The sequence below is a fragment of the Streptopelia decaocto genome, assembly GCF_964273445.1.
Source record: "Streptopelia decaocto genome assembly, chromosome: 4".
In the NCBI taxonomy this organism is placed as follows: Eukaryota; Metazoa; Chordata; class Aves; order Columbiformes; family Columbidae; genus Streptopelia; species Streptopelia decaocto.
This window is the reverse complement of record NC_138658.1, coordinates 68,462,806-68,479,261: the sequence shown is the minus strand read 5'-3', so window position 1 is coordinate 68,479,261 and position 16,456 is coordinate 68,462,806. Positions and strand designations below refer to the sequence as shown.

The 16,456-nt window shown below is 39.2% G+C and overlaps 1 protein-coding gene across 4 annotated transcripts in view; it reads left to right on the top strand.

Moving 5' to 3' along the window:
• The first annotated feature begins 696 nt into the window (after nucleotides 1-696).
• Nucleotides 697-16,456, top strand: part of ADD1 (adducin 1) — a 60,925-nt gene continuing 45,165 nt past the window's right edge. For 3 of the 4 annotated variants that reach the window (XM_082050459.1, XM_082050457.1, XM_082050460.1), the window contains exon 1: nucleotides 697-820. The gene's annotated coding sequence lies outside the window, so the exon portion shown is untranslated. Of the gene's footprint in view, nucleotides 821-1,080; nucleotides 1,159-16,456 lie in introns of those variants that run through there. The other variant, XM_082050458.1, reaches the window with a different exon arrangement.

Sequence of the window (16,456 nt, the reverse complement as noted above, 5' to 3'; positions counted from 1 at the left end):
AGTCTTAAAGTGATACAGAAATGATAATAAAAATTTACAGAAAATAAAAACAGCTAACAGAACAAGTTAACTTTATGGTTGGTGCTTTAATTGCAGGGACTAACAGACTCTGGGGTTGCACTAGCCATGCACAAAAGATCTAGAAGATCTAAAGAGACGATTTATAACGATCTAAGCAGGTCTCCCATGTACAAGCCACACACTGGAATTTAACATCCGGACGGTATTTAACCGGCTTAAATACCTTCAGTTTTGACAGATGTCTCTAACCCCCACCAACGCGGCTCTCAATTGTCTGCGCTTCTGCATCGATCTCGACCTGCTTGGGGCTTCCAGCGGAAGAACCTTTATCGTGACGCATCCTTGCCAATTAATCGATTGCTGCCCCTGTATCTCGAGATAAGCTGCCCAGACGGCGCGCCGCTGCTTTCTGAAAGGATCCAGATCCACAGAAACCCCATCCCCACGGCGGGGGAGCCTCTTCTGGATCGTTCGTGACCCCCAGGGCGCTCCCAAACCCTCCCGACCCCCGAACGCTGCCCGGGCCGGGAAAACTGACTCCCCGCTCTCACCCCCCCCGCGCGCGTCCCACCGGCCAATGGGAGAGCCGCTTAGTCGCCGAGCGCTCGCCCTCCAATGGGTGGCGCCGTTATTGGCCTGCGGGCTCGGGAAGCCGCACCCTGTCAGGGTGGCTGTGGGGAGGAGGGAGCGGTGGGAGGCGGGGCTGGGGCCGGCGGCGGAGGCGGCTTCGTCAGGGGAGCGTCTGCAGCGGCCCCTTCTTTCCCGCTCCGTCTTGCCGCCCTTTCTTATCTGTCCTCGGGTGAGCGCCGCGGCGGGGGGCGCACGGGGGGCGCCGCTGGTAACGGCCCGTGGCGAGGCGGGGGCGTGCAGCCGTTAACGGTTCTCGGCGGGGCGCGGGCGGTGAGGGGGAGGCGGGCGCTGCGGAGGGGCGCAGACGCTGCGGGGAGGGGAGGAGGGGGGAGGCGAGGCTGGGGCGCAGAATCAGCTTGTTTAGCCCGGGGCGGCGGGGAGGAGAGAAGAGGAGGGGGCGGTTGTCTCTGCCTTGGAAACAGGCGGCGGGAGAGTGGGGGGTGTGTGTGGAAAAAAAACCAAAACAACACCACAAAAAACAAACCGGCTGCTCGGAGGGTGCCTGCGGTGAGGGGCTGTTGCGGGGAGGGAGGGTTGCGGGTCTCGGGGGGTAGGGTGAGGTGGGATGGGGCGGTGCGGGGTCGATGCGGGCTGAGGGGGCAGGTTCCGGGCAGCTCTGTCGCGGAAAGGCGGGTCCCCCTGCCCGCCGCCAGCCAGGTGGGATGGGGATGGGGATGCTGCTGCTGTTGCCGCCGCAGGAAGCGGCTGCTCAGCGTGTAAATCTCCATTGCACCCAAGCGATGCATCTGCTGCCTCTTCCCCCACCGCCTCGCTGCTTCACCTGCCCCTTCTGCTAGACTTGGAGGTGACCTGCTGATTACGCTTGGCGAAATGCGGGCATTAGAGTGTCCAGATAATCGTCCGCAGAGGACGCAGGAGCGAAGTGGAGATGCGATGCGTTTGTGCGGTGTTATTGATTGGCCGGGTACCAGCAGCGGCAGTTGTTTTGTTTCCTCTGCTGCAAGGGGTATCTGTAGTAGCATTTCTGGTGTCTGCTTTTGATACAAAATGTCACATGTCTCCCTGCACATAATTACTACGCAGTCTGCATGCAGCTTTTAAGGTTGATTCTCAAGCTACGTTTGCTTTAGGTAAAACTAGCAATTAGGGAGGGGGAAAATCCAGTCAAGCTGGAAAAATATCCATGGCTGTACTGAGATAGGGGACTAGGAATAGCACTGGGTTTAAATCTTTCATGAGATACTGCTGCAGCGCAGTGGTGTGAGCTTGTTGCTGGTTTTGATGTATTCTCTGCTTTTTTGTAAAGTTGCTATAGATCATAACATTATCATATACCAAAAGTATTCTGTTTTCTTGCTTGGTGACTTAGGTCTTTATATGAAGCTTTACAAAACACCTATAGCTTCAGTTTAGGAATTCTCAAACCACAGCTACTGCTAGATAATTTCTGTATTCTTTGCTGAAAGCTACAGGTATCTCCATGCATGCAGACTATTTACAGCTCTGGGTTCTTGTAACATGACTGAATGTGATAATAGAATACTCAGCACTTCTTAACTGCTGCAAATGCTTTTTTTTTTTTTTAAATAAAGAATTTACTTTTAAAATAAATACAAACTATTTGTGAAATAGGCTTCAATTTTTCTCTATTAAATTAATTGATATAACCGCTCTGTGCCCCAATAAGGAAATAATCTTTTTAGAGTTGTTGTGTAATTGAGGAAAAATTGTGACTATTGACGGGCTCCTTAATTCTGAAGCAGGTGGCTTTGGTGTTTATGTTCAGAAAGCAGATTTGATGTGAACATGTAAAAATAAGTCTTAAGTGAACATAATGTTCTGTGTAGTTTGCCTCAATTATGGAATTTAAACTTGGTGGTTTCCAGGAAGAGACAATTGCAAATTACATCTTTGCTGTAGCAAGATAATAATATGTGCATTACTATGTTTGCATGTTTAAGTATCTTGTAGTTTTACTGGAGTTCTTTTCTCTGTAGAAGTTCCGCACTGAGGAGAGTGCTTTTTAGCCAAAAACTGTTGTGTTGCCCAAATATTTTCTTTTTATGGTTGGCTCTTACAAAATGGTGTAAGAAATCTGAACATTTGTGCTTCATCTGAAACAATCATTTTTCTAGTGTGTTGTGCCAGTGAATTCATTAGAGTATGGTTCACTAATGCTGTAGAGTGGAGAAGGTCACTTATTGAATCCGTATTTTTCTGTGACAGTTCTTTTTAGCTGTCTCCAACAGAAAATGACTCAACTCTGTTCTCATTCTTTGCAATTCATCATCAATATTAAATGTATTTTGCATAGACAGAATGGAATAGTTTGAGATTATGTGGCCAGACCCATTTGGCTGCTGTGAGACTTTGACAGGCATGAGGATAAAGCTACTTCCGCCCCATTCAACTCTTAGTTTTTGAAGGGCAGCTTCACAGCGTGAAGTGCTTTTAACAAATCTCCTCACCCAACACTCTGTGACTTGCTATAGGAGGAAAAAGCTGACTTCTAAAGTAGCCAGTTTTGTTAATAAGTAGAATAAAATGCTACAACAGGAGGTTTCAAACTAGGAGAAGGATGGTTAGCATGTTGGTTGCTAGTAAGCATACAACCTCTGTGTGACAAGTGCTTTCTAACTCTGGGGAGGCTGGACAGTAAATCTTGTACCCACTGCTTTTCCGAGTTGTAGAATTAGTTTTCTTAATTATTTAAGAACTGTAGCAGCGGTGAATAGTGAGTAATTTGTAAATCTCAGACTGCTGATATGCAAATGAGCCAGTCCTGCTTTGAGGAAAAAATCTGCAGTAACAAAACTTGCCCACTACTTCTGTGATGGAGAGCCTATCAGAGAGGTGCTGCTTCTGTTGTGTAGTGAGGACACCTGAAGCATGAGGATGTGAAGTGAAAAATAATGCTAAATTAGAATTTACTCTTGGGCCATGCTGTATGGCAGAACCTTAAATAACAATCTCTGAAACAGCACAGTATTAGTAATTCATACTATAACTAAATACTCTGAGACACTTTCAGAGTGGTAGACACTTTATATTTTAAAGTGATTGTGAGCAGTTATAATGTAAGTTTAAATTGCTGATTCTGTTCTGCAGGTTGTTTAACATCTGCTGAGGAACCTGTCTAAAACTCTTCTTTTAAATTATAGATATCCTATATTAACAGATTCAAAAGCAGGTATTTTTTTAAAATAGTAGAAGTTCCTATATTACCTGAGTTTTGCAATTTTCATTCATGTAATTTAATCAGCCTTCTCAGGGGAGAACATTACCTGGTCTCGCCACTTATTCATAATTTTTCTTCAAAAAATACTCCTTTTTGGTAGGGCTGAGAACAGTAGCTGTACAAACCTGTTGGTAAAGAAAAGTCTAAAGTGTGAATCATGTAAACCAGTTTATTTCCCGAGGAAAGCTTCTTGTCATTAGAGGTAGTAATGCTTAAAAAGTACTTATTGTACAGATAATTTGATGTATGATGATTTTTACTTTAAAATTATATAAAAAGGTAGTTTTAAAGTACTATGTGTATTATTATAGGGTTCTGTAGTAATTTAATGGAATGTTCAATATAACTTTGTAACATCTGTTATCATCTCAGTAAGCATTTGTTGATTATTGAGAATAATCTTGATAATCTTTAATCAAATTGAAGCAAATAACTGATCTCTTTCCTTGCCATTCAGATGATGGTGTCTACTGTGGTTTTGTTCAGAAACTGTAGTGGTTAGTAGTTGCAAAAGTTAAAAGTGCAGAGACTTCAGGAAACACTGGTTTTAGGACTACAGCTTTTTCAAATCAGCTGTAAACCGAGGGCTCCAGTTTAACTTTCTAACTGATGGTCCTGAATAAAGTTTAACTATTACTGCTGCTTTGGGGAATTTTAAAGTCTAATTGTTCTTCATTTCAGGGCAAATTAAGTTTTAGTATAGAGATGGATTTGAGTAACTACTACCAGTCAAGCTGGCTGACTTGCATATATGTTTGCTGGCTTTGCTGGATTGACTCTTTGACGGTTAAGAAGAAACGGAAAATATTGTCCTTCAAGGCGTAGCCAAACAGGATTAACAACTTCTTCAGCACCTTCTGAACTTCCTCCTTTTGACCTTCTTAGATTGCGTTTTGAGAAATTATCTCTGCCTGCTCTGTTAAATGCTGCAAGATCAACAGTTGTGTTAGCAAGCAGGACATCAGGAAAGTTTTTCATCTACAGATTAATTATTAATCAGCATACATGAAAGCGCATTTCAATTCAGTTTTAAAACTGGGATATTAAGAGCTACTCTTTAAAACTGAGATTTGGAGTTTCTGTGTTCTTCCGACTAATGAAATATTCCTTTGTGTTTTTAATTGACCAGTGTATTGCGTTTCGTCTTTTAAAATTATTGATTTTTACACGATAGGTTATGTATGGTTTTCAGTTCTTGACTCATATAATCTGAAAAGATAGGGTGTAAAATATTTCAGAGTTTTTAGATTTTCTTCCATATACCTAATTCTAATTGAATTGCTGAGAAGGATCATGGAAACAGTGAGCAGTAAATGCAGTCAATCAGTAACAGTTTATGGTATCTTTGATACTTTCACATTAAATGTGTAGATAAATATTAAACTGTGGTACCTTTATGCACTGAAGATTAGGGGAAAATCAAATTACTATACATAAGATTATCTTGGTTTTTAGTTGGAGTCAGTAAACATATAAAAGCAGTTTTGGACTAAAGACCGTAAATTGACTTGCAGGTATAGAAACTTAGTTTATTTTGGGTTTGTTTTTGTATGTATAAATTTCAAATTTTTCTTGTGATGATTTTGTCTCTGTCTTGGTTTAGATCTTGAACCTTGAGAGGTCTGCTATAGTATTTCAGCATTATTATAGCTAGTGCTGGATTAAGCCAGCAAGTATCTGGAAAAATCTCAACCCGTGAAGATTTTTTTCTGTAGTTGTGTGCTGTTTTTGTTGTATACTACTGCGCATAAAGTTACTGTTCCTGCATTATGACTGTGGAGACCGAAGGTAAGGGCATATTTTGTGTTTAGTCTTCTTTAAACAGATGAAACAATTTCTTTAGGTATTGTTGCTATAAAATATTGCTGAAAATCTATAAGGTATATATGTATGTGATATATCCATTCCATCTAAAATCTGGCAGAAGCAGCCATTGCTGCTGTTGTGCATTAACTGAGTGTACTTGTTTCTTTTTCCTCCAGAAAAAATCTCACCTAACACACCTTTGCATAGTAATCTTGAATTGACACAGCTTAAAGCATTCCAAAGTTAAAGGGACTTACTTTATTTTTCTCTTCAACTTCTGAGTATATTAGCTGTCTTCAGCTAAATTTAACAGGAAAATGGTGACTTCAGACATGCAAAGTTTCTGCCAGTAATGCGATAATCTGATGGCCAGACTTGTCCCCACACTGAGAGGGGCATGGCTGCTGATTTGTTGTGAGGAGCAGAAGCTGTTTCGCTGTTACCCCCTTGCCTGCCAGTCAGTATTTGGGTGGCTCCCAACCATTTGTGGATTTTGCCGCTTGCATGGCCAGCCTGGGTGGACTAGTGGCTGGGTGAAGGGAGGAGCAAGGATGGACTCGCACAGATGTAGGGGGGAACATGGGGGCATGGGATAAAAAAGGGTCAATAGGGAAGCCTAGGATGCCTCAACGGATAGGAAATCATATTTTGTTAGTTCTGTCATCTTTCTCTAGGTGCTTTCAGTTACTGAAAGTTTTAAGTGTTGCTTAATTTTTAAATGTCACTTCAAGTTTCCATATGATTTGAATAGCAGATTCAGTGTAAAGCACGAGATTCTCTTTAGATTCCAAAGTAAAAAAAGTTGTGTGTTTTTTTTGTGGTGGTGGTGGTATGGGTTTTTTTGTTTTTTTTTTCCTTCCCCCTTTCCCTCTTGGACTTAAACTACAATTTTTTAGATGGTAAGTTTTCAAAGATATTCTGGTAATTTCGGTTATAACTGATAACTTGGAAGTATTTCAGAACAATTTTAAATCTTTGTGAGTGAAATAAGGATGAAGATGTCAGGCAAGTGGTGTTTATTTTTATGAATTGTTTTTCATAAGGTGTTGGTGATCAGATGTATAGCATAAAAATTTGATTGTGTAAAACATTTGTGGTACACTATTAAATTATTTTGGAACCTATTAATAGGCAGGAAAAATAAATTAATAATCTCTAGATGTTTGCTTAGATCTCAACTGTGCATGCAAAATTAATCTGGTTTTTTGTGTTTGCTTATATAGGGATTTCGGTAAAAAGTAAATTCTTTAAAGCTTTCCCAAAACAAGTGAACCGTATGTGGTTTTGAAGGAGAGGGAGATAAAAAATATTTATGCTTAATCTCAGGGAAAGATAGTGTGTCTTTTATGTGTCAGGGAAAGGTGGGCTTCTGTGCCTTGGCCTCAGAGAGGATGATCTGTTCTCTTTGACTGCTGCAAGTTGTACTGAACGTCTGCCTCGATGTTTTTCCTGCTTTACTTCAGTCTGCTTTATATTGTGCTAATCTTGATGCAGCTGAGTTGTGTGGATCATTTTACACTGACCTGCTTGTCTGTCTCCTGGAAAGAGAGAATGTTTGTGATTGCAGCATCAAGTAAGGATTTTGACAGGTGGGATGTTCACTTCTGCATCTGCCATAGCCTTTATTCTTGATCTAGGACAATTTCTTTGACTTGGTTCCAGCCTGTTAATGGAGATGTTGGTTTAAGGACAAAGATACTCCAGCTAAAAGGCCTATACTCTTGCTTCGCAGTTGTGGAATGATAGTCCTTCCAGTATCCTCCAGTTTTCCCTCACTGCAGCAACTTGGGGAGGAGCCAGGGGCCAAGAACACAGTGAACGGTTTGCTGCACTAATTGGAGGGAGGTAGTCACTCAAGCTGTCCTCGGGCCTGCATGGCCACCAGAAAATAAAGAGCATTTTGGCAGCTGATCAACAAAAGCCAGAAGTGGTGAACAGAAGGCTGGGAAGCCTGGTTAAAACCTGAATGTCAGCCAGAAAAGCTGGATTTAGGCAGTCTTGCAAATTATGAGGGCAGCCTTATTAATTGAGCATTCTGGCTGGCAGAAAAGTTGCCTGAGGCTTAGAGTATTAATGGGTCAATTTTTATCACTAAAGTGGGGAGACACCCCTCCATGCTTTAGGCAAAGCTCACAATGTAACAAATAAACCTTTGTAGCTGCATTTGCCACTTCAGCTGCATGTTCAATGGGTTTGGGATCCAGTCTAATGTGAGGGGGCTAAAATATTGAAATAGCTGGTCTCCCAAAATGACTGAGATTACTATTTTTCTTGCTCTTTTTTTTCAGTCAATAACATAACTAGGATATTTATTGATGCTGGAGTAGTGTCTGTTATGCTAATTATTGTAAACATTGATTAAAACAGCCTCAAAATACAAAGAATGCTGAAGATTGCATAATGAAAAGAGATGTGAGTAGTTAGTTACTTGGGATATCCTGGGTTTGTTTTGCATAATGTCACCTTATTAAAGAGATTAAGCATACTTCTGTGTTCCCTGGTTTTCAGGTCAGTAAGTCATTACTGTGTTCACATATGTTGTTGAAATATGTTCGTTTTATAACTGTATTTTCGTAAATTCGTTACACCACCAAGTCAAATGGGGGCACATTTTTGCACATTTTCAGTAGTGTAGTTACTGGAGTTACGTAATTAAGAATGAGGCAGATATTGAATGCCTCTTTTTTTCTTTGCAGACCTTTAATCAGAACTAGACCCCTTCTGAAATAATACTCCATTTGTTATCAGTTATTGGCTTGAAGACCTGTTGTGATACCAAATATTTAATGGTAGAAGCAAAAGGTGAAGTCGTTCAGTGTGAAGTTTTGTATTTGCTCCTTGTACTACAGTATTTGCTAGTTTAATGTAATCCTTAATTAGATGTGTTAATCAGTGAATAGGATAAATTTGACTCATTTGACTGAAACTCAAATGAAAATTTATTCTTTCAGGGGTTTGATCTGAGAGAGTAATCTGGTAATTTTCCCCTCCCTCCTCTCTGTTGCTATAGTAATCCTAAATTTGAACCTTGTTTCTGTGGACTTCTTTTCAAATAAGTTTTGTCATAGCTGTGCAGTGTGTTTGCAAACCAAAATATTGATAAGATGGGTTTTATTGTTGTCCCTTTTTTTTTTTTTTTTTTTTTTTTTTGGTGTAACATCAGAGGTAAAGCTGAAATCTAGTAGCCTTAATTTGCCTTCTCTTTTTCTAGCTCTGGGGAGACTTTTTGGCATTAATCTTTTTATTCATCTTTTAGGCGTATGCTGTCGAGAGGGAAAAGCAAACAAAGAAAGGCCCAACTGAAGCAAAAAAAGACCCAAACCTCTCTCTGAGCGTCATAAAAAGCTGTTGATAATTGTAATCATAGAACTGAACATTCAAATTGCAAAGGCCATAACTTAGCATCCAAATGTTCTTGCAATTCCAGTTTTACAGCAATGTTCAGGGCTTATTTGATGAGGTGCTTTCAGCTACTTCTGGTGTGGCTGAACTTCTGATACAGCAATAAATGCAGACTGTATAAAATATTGTGCTCTTACCAAACTTTGATTATTTTTTTCCATATGCAAAAAAGTGGAGATGCAAGATCTAACCAAGTTAACAGCAAATTGAAGAGGAACATCAGAAGTAAGCAGGAAACCTGAAAAAGACTGATAACCTGTCATGTCGGGAAGCATGGGGACAATGAAATAAGACTAAAAATAATTTAGATACAGGTGAAAGACTACATGAAAAGTTTGCCTTAATTTTCAGTGATGACAGTTTTGAATACACGCAGACTGGCAAATAGGCCTTACTGCAGCAAACTTATAAAAATTATTTTCATGAAGATAAAGTGGAACTTTATCAGGGTGCTGATCAATGAGACTGTGTAATATTTACTCTGGAATTTTGAAGTAGGTCATCCATGTAATTAGAGGCTCAGATTTGTTAAATGTCAAGGCAGAAGGGTACTGGATGAATGGCAAACAGCAAAAGTAGTCGCTGTGTTTAGAGGAAGAGGTGGTTCAGGATAGTTATTACATCAGTAGTGTGACCTTAATAATCAGGGATTTGTTTAGAAAGAGAAGCTATTCTGTATGGAGGTGAGAGGAAAATTGAGTATGAAGGGATGCAGCTCTTAAGAGGAAGACTTTTCAGAGAAATCTAATGGCTCTTTCTATAAGGTAGCTGAATTCTTGGACAAGATACATGGTTAGAGCTGATATTTTTTTTATTAAGAAGCCATATAATCTGCAATATGATTCCGTGTAAAAAGTAGTGATGTTTCTGTGAAAACTGATACAAAATGATGGCAGTGTGGATAGAACTGGATGACTAGAAGTTGTTGTATTGGAAGTGTGTTAGTAGTAGAGTTTGTCAAGGATCTGTTTCAAGATTTAGTATTTTCGTTAAAAACACTGATATATTCCTACTTCTTAGGCCAAGCTCATGTTTTCTCATCATATGCCAAGTATCATCAATACAAAAGAAGATCTTGCACAGAACAAAGTTGAGACCTTAGGACATGACCAGTGGAAAAAGGAGTCATACATGGCCAGTAGGAAAAGGAGTCATATCTAATAGCATTAAAAAATGACCATATGTATATATAAAAAACATTGAATGATGACTAATCTGTCAAAGTTAGCAACTGTGAAAAGGATCAGGATAGCAAGTATATAGTTGTTGCCCTACTAATATTTTCCTTTAAAGAAGTGGTATTGACTTTTTCTGGTACTGGTGAAAGCTTATCTGGAATACTGCGTCTGATTCTTGTCACCTGCCACAAAGTAAAAGGGGCATTTCGAGTGCAAGAGGGACAGGGACTGATGCTTGGAATGACTAAGGGAATGGAGAGAGGGGGACCTCAAAGAGTGTGTCCTATTTGATCTGGGAAGACAAACATGAAAGCGGTTGCTCTTCATGAAAATGTGAGTAACACAACACAGGTGGGTAAAAAGAGCTTCTTGAGCTTGAGGTATGAGAACAAATGGGTGTAAACTATCCAAGAATAAACCTAGTCTGGAAATCAGAAAAGATGGTTCCTAAGCAACGGAGGCATAGAAGTCTGCAACAGCCTTCCCTTAGGAGTAGTGGAATAAAACAGTCTTTAAGATGGAGCTGGTTAGCTTATATAAGGGGGTGCGGGGGGATATAACATGTACCCACATTACCATGGGATGTGAAATCCTTGATCTGGAATAGCCGTTTGTTCCCATAATTCCTGTTGTGTTAGTCAAATATGATACAGTTACTTGACCAGATACTGTCCAGAGACCAGTAGATACGTAGGTGGTCTGTTTCTGGGCAGATAGACCAGCTGCCTTCTGAGGTATGTAAGTGCTTATATCAAGGGATAATAAATGTTAGACAAGTAGGATGTTTTAAATACTGTTTTATGTAATATGCTACATTGCATCTTATGTAGCTGTATATATATTATAAGAAATCCAAAATCAACACAATAATTCAAAAGATTGAATAATGAGCCCTGTATTGTTTTCTTCACATGCTGTCCTTTGTGATTTAGCTGCCCACAACACGTGCACAGCTACGTCATTGTTTTCATATTTCTCTGAAAACTCTCCTTTGAGCTGTTTAAAGAAATGGTGCAAGCTGAATGGTTGACCTGGTAAAAACTCTGTATAGCATAATGCTAGGCACTGCCCTGCTGCTGCTGTATATTACTCTGTGTCCATCTAATAAGCTTGGAATGTAGGTTTTTGAGGGAGTATCATGCATGTGTTTGCACTAATGAGGGATGCTCCCGTATCTCTGCATAGTAGAAGATACGTTGTTTTAAAGGAGACTTGGCAAAGAAAAGGGTTCTACTGCTTTCTCCCTGACAGAAAGACACTAATTGGCAAATTGGGGAATTAATGTTACCTGAGGTTACAATATTTTTCTAATGTATTCAATTGTTATGACATGTTGAATCATGCTTTAATTCCTGCTGAGGTATTTCAGACCCAGGAGGAAACTTGTAAACGCTCATTTGTGCAATTGTTTCCTCTGTATCAGTAGTGTATGTTACTGGATATGGTTTTTGTACAAACAGAAACAGACACAAAAATACAGTGTCTGCTTTATATTCTTCTATTCTCTAACTCTGCCTAACTTATTCTTTCTAAATGTTCATCTAGAAAACTTCATTTCTGGAAGGAAGTTCAAGCATGGAAAGTAGTTTGGTTAGGATAGGATAGAAATTTAATGATGTTTGAAAGGTTCCTTTCTGACCACTTAATGTGTATTATTGACTTCCCTTCAGCCATTAGTTGAATCTCCTGTTGATTTTACGTACAAATAATTGCCGAAGTAGTGCCTAGCTCTGTGTGCTTTGAATAGCATGTGTTTTCTTTATTCACAAGGTTAACAGTAATGTTTTCAGAACTAATGTAGAAGACTGAGAACTAGATCTTATTCCCTTGAATTGATGTATTCACACATAGTGATTAATATGAATGGTAAATGCATAGGCATAACATCAGTGACTTAAATGGTACCGTGCACATGTTTAAGTGTTGATGTTAGCTAAGTTACATCCCAGAGTGGAATTGCTGGAAAAGTGCTTGACAGTTATAATTTCAAAAGCTCATAAAGAATAGAGAATACTTCAGAGCTTGTGCAATTGTTCACTATTATATGAATATTGACTAAATTGTATTTAATCTGCTTTTATGTAGACATGCTATCTTGCCACTAACTGTTAAATATGTGTGAACTAGAGACAGTCTCATGTACTAAAATGAAAAAAAAGAATCCAAGTTAAGTTTCAAACTGTTTGGCAATGGTCTCCAAAAAGTGGATGACTTAGCAGATGTCATCTTCAAGCTCTTGCAATGAGGAGAATATATTTAGGAATACTGGTATTTTGAAAGAATGTATGGGCAGTAAAAAAAAATGTAAATGTCGATTATCTTGACTTTTTGTTCTTATAATCTGTTTTTCAACTAAACTGTATAGGGTTTGTCATGGTAACGGAAAAAGTGTCAGATTAAAGTAAATAGTGTTATTGTCTTGGAGTAATAGAAATAATTGCTGAAAAGCCAAGTGTTTTTATTTTTTCTAATTTGCCTTATGGCTATGACACTGGAAGCTTATCAGTTTCCCCCTTCTGGTGAACCAGGTAATTTATTCGTTAACTGAAAATATGCTATTAAACATTGTAGAGAAGAAAAAGCTTTCTGGCTTTGTATGTGTTTTTAGATATATTATTTTTAATTCATTTATCTGTCAAAATTGAAGCTGAGTATTGCTCAGTTCTTTTAAATTGATATAGCCTTTTATTGTGTGATCTGTGCCTCTTAAATTGCATGCTGGTAGTATGAAGTCTAAACTGTCTTACAAAGTGAGGATTCTTGTTGACACGCAGTTGATGTTTGGAGGATAAATCAGAAGAATCTTACAACCTCCCCCTGCTTCCCCCAAGAAAAGAGTGTGTACATCCTTTCCAAGACTTGTTGGATTAGATTAGTTTCCCTTGAAGAATGTTAAGGCCTAGTTGATGGAGACAGTGGCATCTGCACAGAGCAAATTTGCATCAAGAAGATACAGTACAATAACTGGATAGTGGGCTGTCTAGATTTTGTTATCATTCATTTCTTCCTGTATTATTAGAGATCTAGAAAACTGAAACAAATTTGAGGTAACAGTCTGGTATAGGTTGCTTGAGACCAAAGAAGCGCAAGGAGCTTCAGGGTAACGTAGAGGAAGATCAGGGATAAGGTTGACAAGACTTGTAAATAAGGGTAATTTAAGCTAGTGAGATATATTGCTATTGTGTGTTGTTGAACGTCTTCATTAAACCATTTTTTTAATGATGTTCATAGAGGTTAATAAGATTGAAGGGGGGAAAAAAGGTCTTATTTCAAGTATTTCCTGTTCCATTGTTAGCTGATAGATCTCTGAAATTCTGTTGTAAGGTCTGAAACTAATAGGAAAGAAGATAGTGGGTTGGTATGAGGCAGAAGAGGAAGTTGAAGATGGTTTAGTTTAGAGAAGACAGGTGAGAAAAATAAGTGGAAGTAGAACAGAAAAATTGATACTGTAAGGTCAGAAACAGTTTTAGAAACCTGGATTACATTACACAGGTTATTTCACTAGGATTTTTTTTACACATAATATGTTTAAAATGGTGTTTACGAAGTTACATTCTGCATTAGCTCATGGGACTTATTATTTAATATTGTTATGGTCATTGTTATGGTGCAAAGATTGATTAAACATTCTATATCAGTTACACAAGGAATGTTGAAATGGATATGATTTTTTTATGGTGTAAAGCGTAAATCAGTAAATCACTGCAAATGAGTGTGTGTGTTTTATTGTTCTGAAGGCTGCACACTCTCCATGGTTAATCCAGATATTTGAAAAGCTAAACCACTAGTTTGATGGAGTTTGGCAATTTTTCCCTTTTGACAAAGTTTTGGTGTTTGCCTGTAAATCCCTAAATGTTTTTTACTGTGGCAGCTACAGAAACTCTGAATACAAAAGGGAGTGCTGCATAATCTCTTCCTTATGAAATCGGGGCAGTCGACAAAAGCTTCAGGCTTAATATTTGAGTATTAGAATTCGTAGACTTTTATTTAAAAAAAAAAAGAGTCTGCAACTACGAATTTCTCGCTCAAAGGGAGCTGAAGCTGAATGGCCTATATAGACTGTATATACCTTGTGTGGGGACTTCTGGGAGAGACCCGATAGAATATATTGGTGTCTGGATATGCATAGAAAGGTAATGTTTTTATGTTAGTGGCATAGTAAGTATCACATGGCCCTATAGGATTTCTGTTGGATTTCATAAGCTTAATTGGATGCTTCGTTACTGAACAACTCCAACAATGTGGAAATTGCCTGTGGCCTAATATGCTTTTAAGTATGTGGACATGTTAGATCCTATTGAAATCCCTTAAGGGCAGGACGTTCTGTTGAAAAGATCTGATTGCAGGTTTGGATGGGGGGGCTTGTTTACAAATTACCCAACCATGCTGGTTATCTGGCTCACAGCATGACCACACTAACAGTTGTGTAGGCTCAGCAGTATAGCAGGCACAATGTGGGAATAACTGTTCAGGGAGAGTTTGAATGTGAAACTGTGCTCCTGAAAAAGCCTGATATACTTACATTACAAAACATGGAAACAAAAACTTAGAGTAGGTGTTTCTATACTTAAAAAAATACTGTTATAAAAACAAATACTACAATTCAGCTCAAATTCAAGTGATTATTGTTTTCACTTCACACAGTTGTTTTGCCCATCTCATTGGAGAGCTGCTTACCAACTTCTAACGTTTTGTTGAGATCAGTTGGACTTTGCATGGTCAGAAACTGCTGGCATGTATCCGACAGCATGCTGGTTGGGAAAACACTGTAAAAGCTGAGTTAGAATTCTGGCTTTGAATACTGCGTGCATGTCATTTTATTTTGCAATTTCTGATGTCAGTAGCCTTTCAATGAACTTGAAAGAACTGTACATACATATTTCAGCAATAAAATAGTGACAGTAGGGTTTCTAGAAAGAGTTCATTTTGCAACTTGAGTGAGGAATAAAAGTACTTTGACAGTGCTGTGTGGATTATCCAGGACCCTGTCTGACTCCAACTGATTCAATGCAACTGTGTATCCTTGATGTTCATTATCTTAAATTTCTATTTTTGCGATTATAAACCAAATGTTGACTAGGTGTGATTTTTAGAATACTGTGGGGAAAAGTCTCTGGTCACTACAAGTGACCAGCAGACACACTGTGTTTTTCTAAGTTTTCTAGCTATTGGTAGTGGTAATGTTGGAAGATGGAGGGTATTCTGCCCACAGATAGAAGAGGGATTACTTGGATAGGGGTCTGAGTAAAAATCTATAATAGAGACAAGTCAGGGAAGTTGTTTATAGACAACCAGTTAAGACAGATGTGTAGAAACACTGGGGGTTTTACTACTAATCTTCAAATGTTTGTTAACTAAAATAATCCCTGTGTAAAGATGTTAGTCTTTATGGATGGATAGTGTTCAGTTTAATCTGAAAGTATGTGGTTGTATAGAACAGGAGCCTTTCATGTTTTACTTTGGGATTTGAAGTCAGTAAGTGCAGAATGGCCAGAAGCATGATTTCAGTTTTGTTCATTTGGTTTTAATAATGGTTTAGTTTAGTTTCGTAACCATACAAAGCTGTTGGGACCTTTGGATACTTCTGCTGTTTAAGGCAGGTGTGCTCCTCTGTCTTTACCTAATGGTTGGAGCCAAACCTTGCAAGAGGATCTGTGTGTTTGGGATTGGTTCTTTCAAAGCTGGATGTGTGGAAAAGCAGGAGGGAGAGCTGATGTCTGTACCCCTTGGGTCCCAGTCTGGATGGCTGGAACCAGACCCATGATTTAAATGCAGTTGGCTCAGGCTCTTCAATGAAGGCAGCCTTTGGGAATGGGCCTGCTTTGTAACAGCAGAGCAAAGTGCAGCTTGTTCTGTCAGTTAATTAGTGGTGGTGTGGGAGGCCCTACAGCCATTCTAGTAATTGAGCAAGTATCAGACTTAGGTTAGTCCTTGTCCTCCTGCAATGCAAATAGAATCTGCCATGGTTTGTGCATGTCCTTCTGTGTTTGTGCATTCCCCTTTATTCTGTTGAATCTTCCATTGACTAATGTAACAGTCTGGAGGCTAGAATGGGCCTAGTTAAGAAATAGGCCTACTATAAAGTCTGAAAGTGGCCGTGATTCCTGAAATGTTGAAGTCTGGGCTGCTGTAGGCAACTGCATTTGTGATTCTGAAAGTAACTTCACTAAAATGGCTATTAAACACTGTATTCGCATGATTTACGGTGACTGGAGAAACT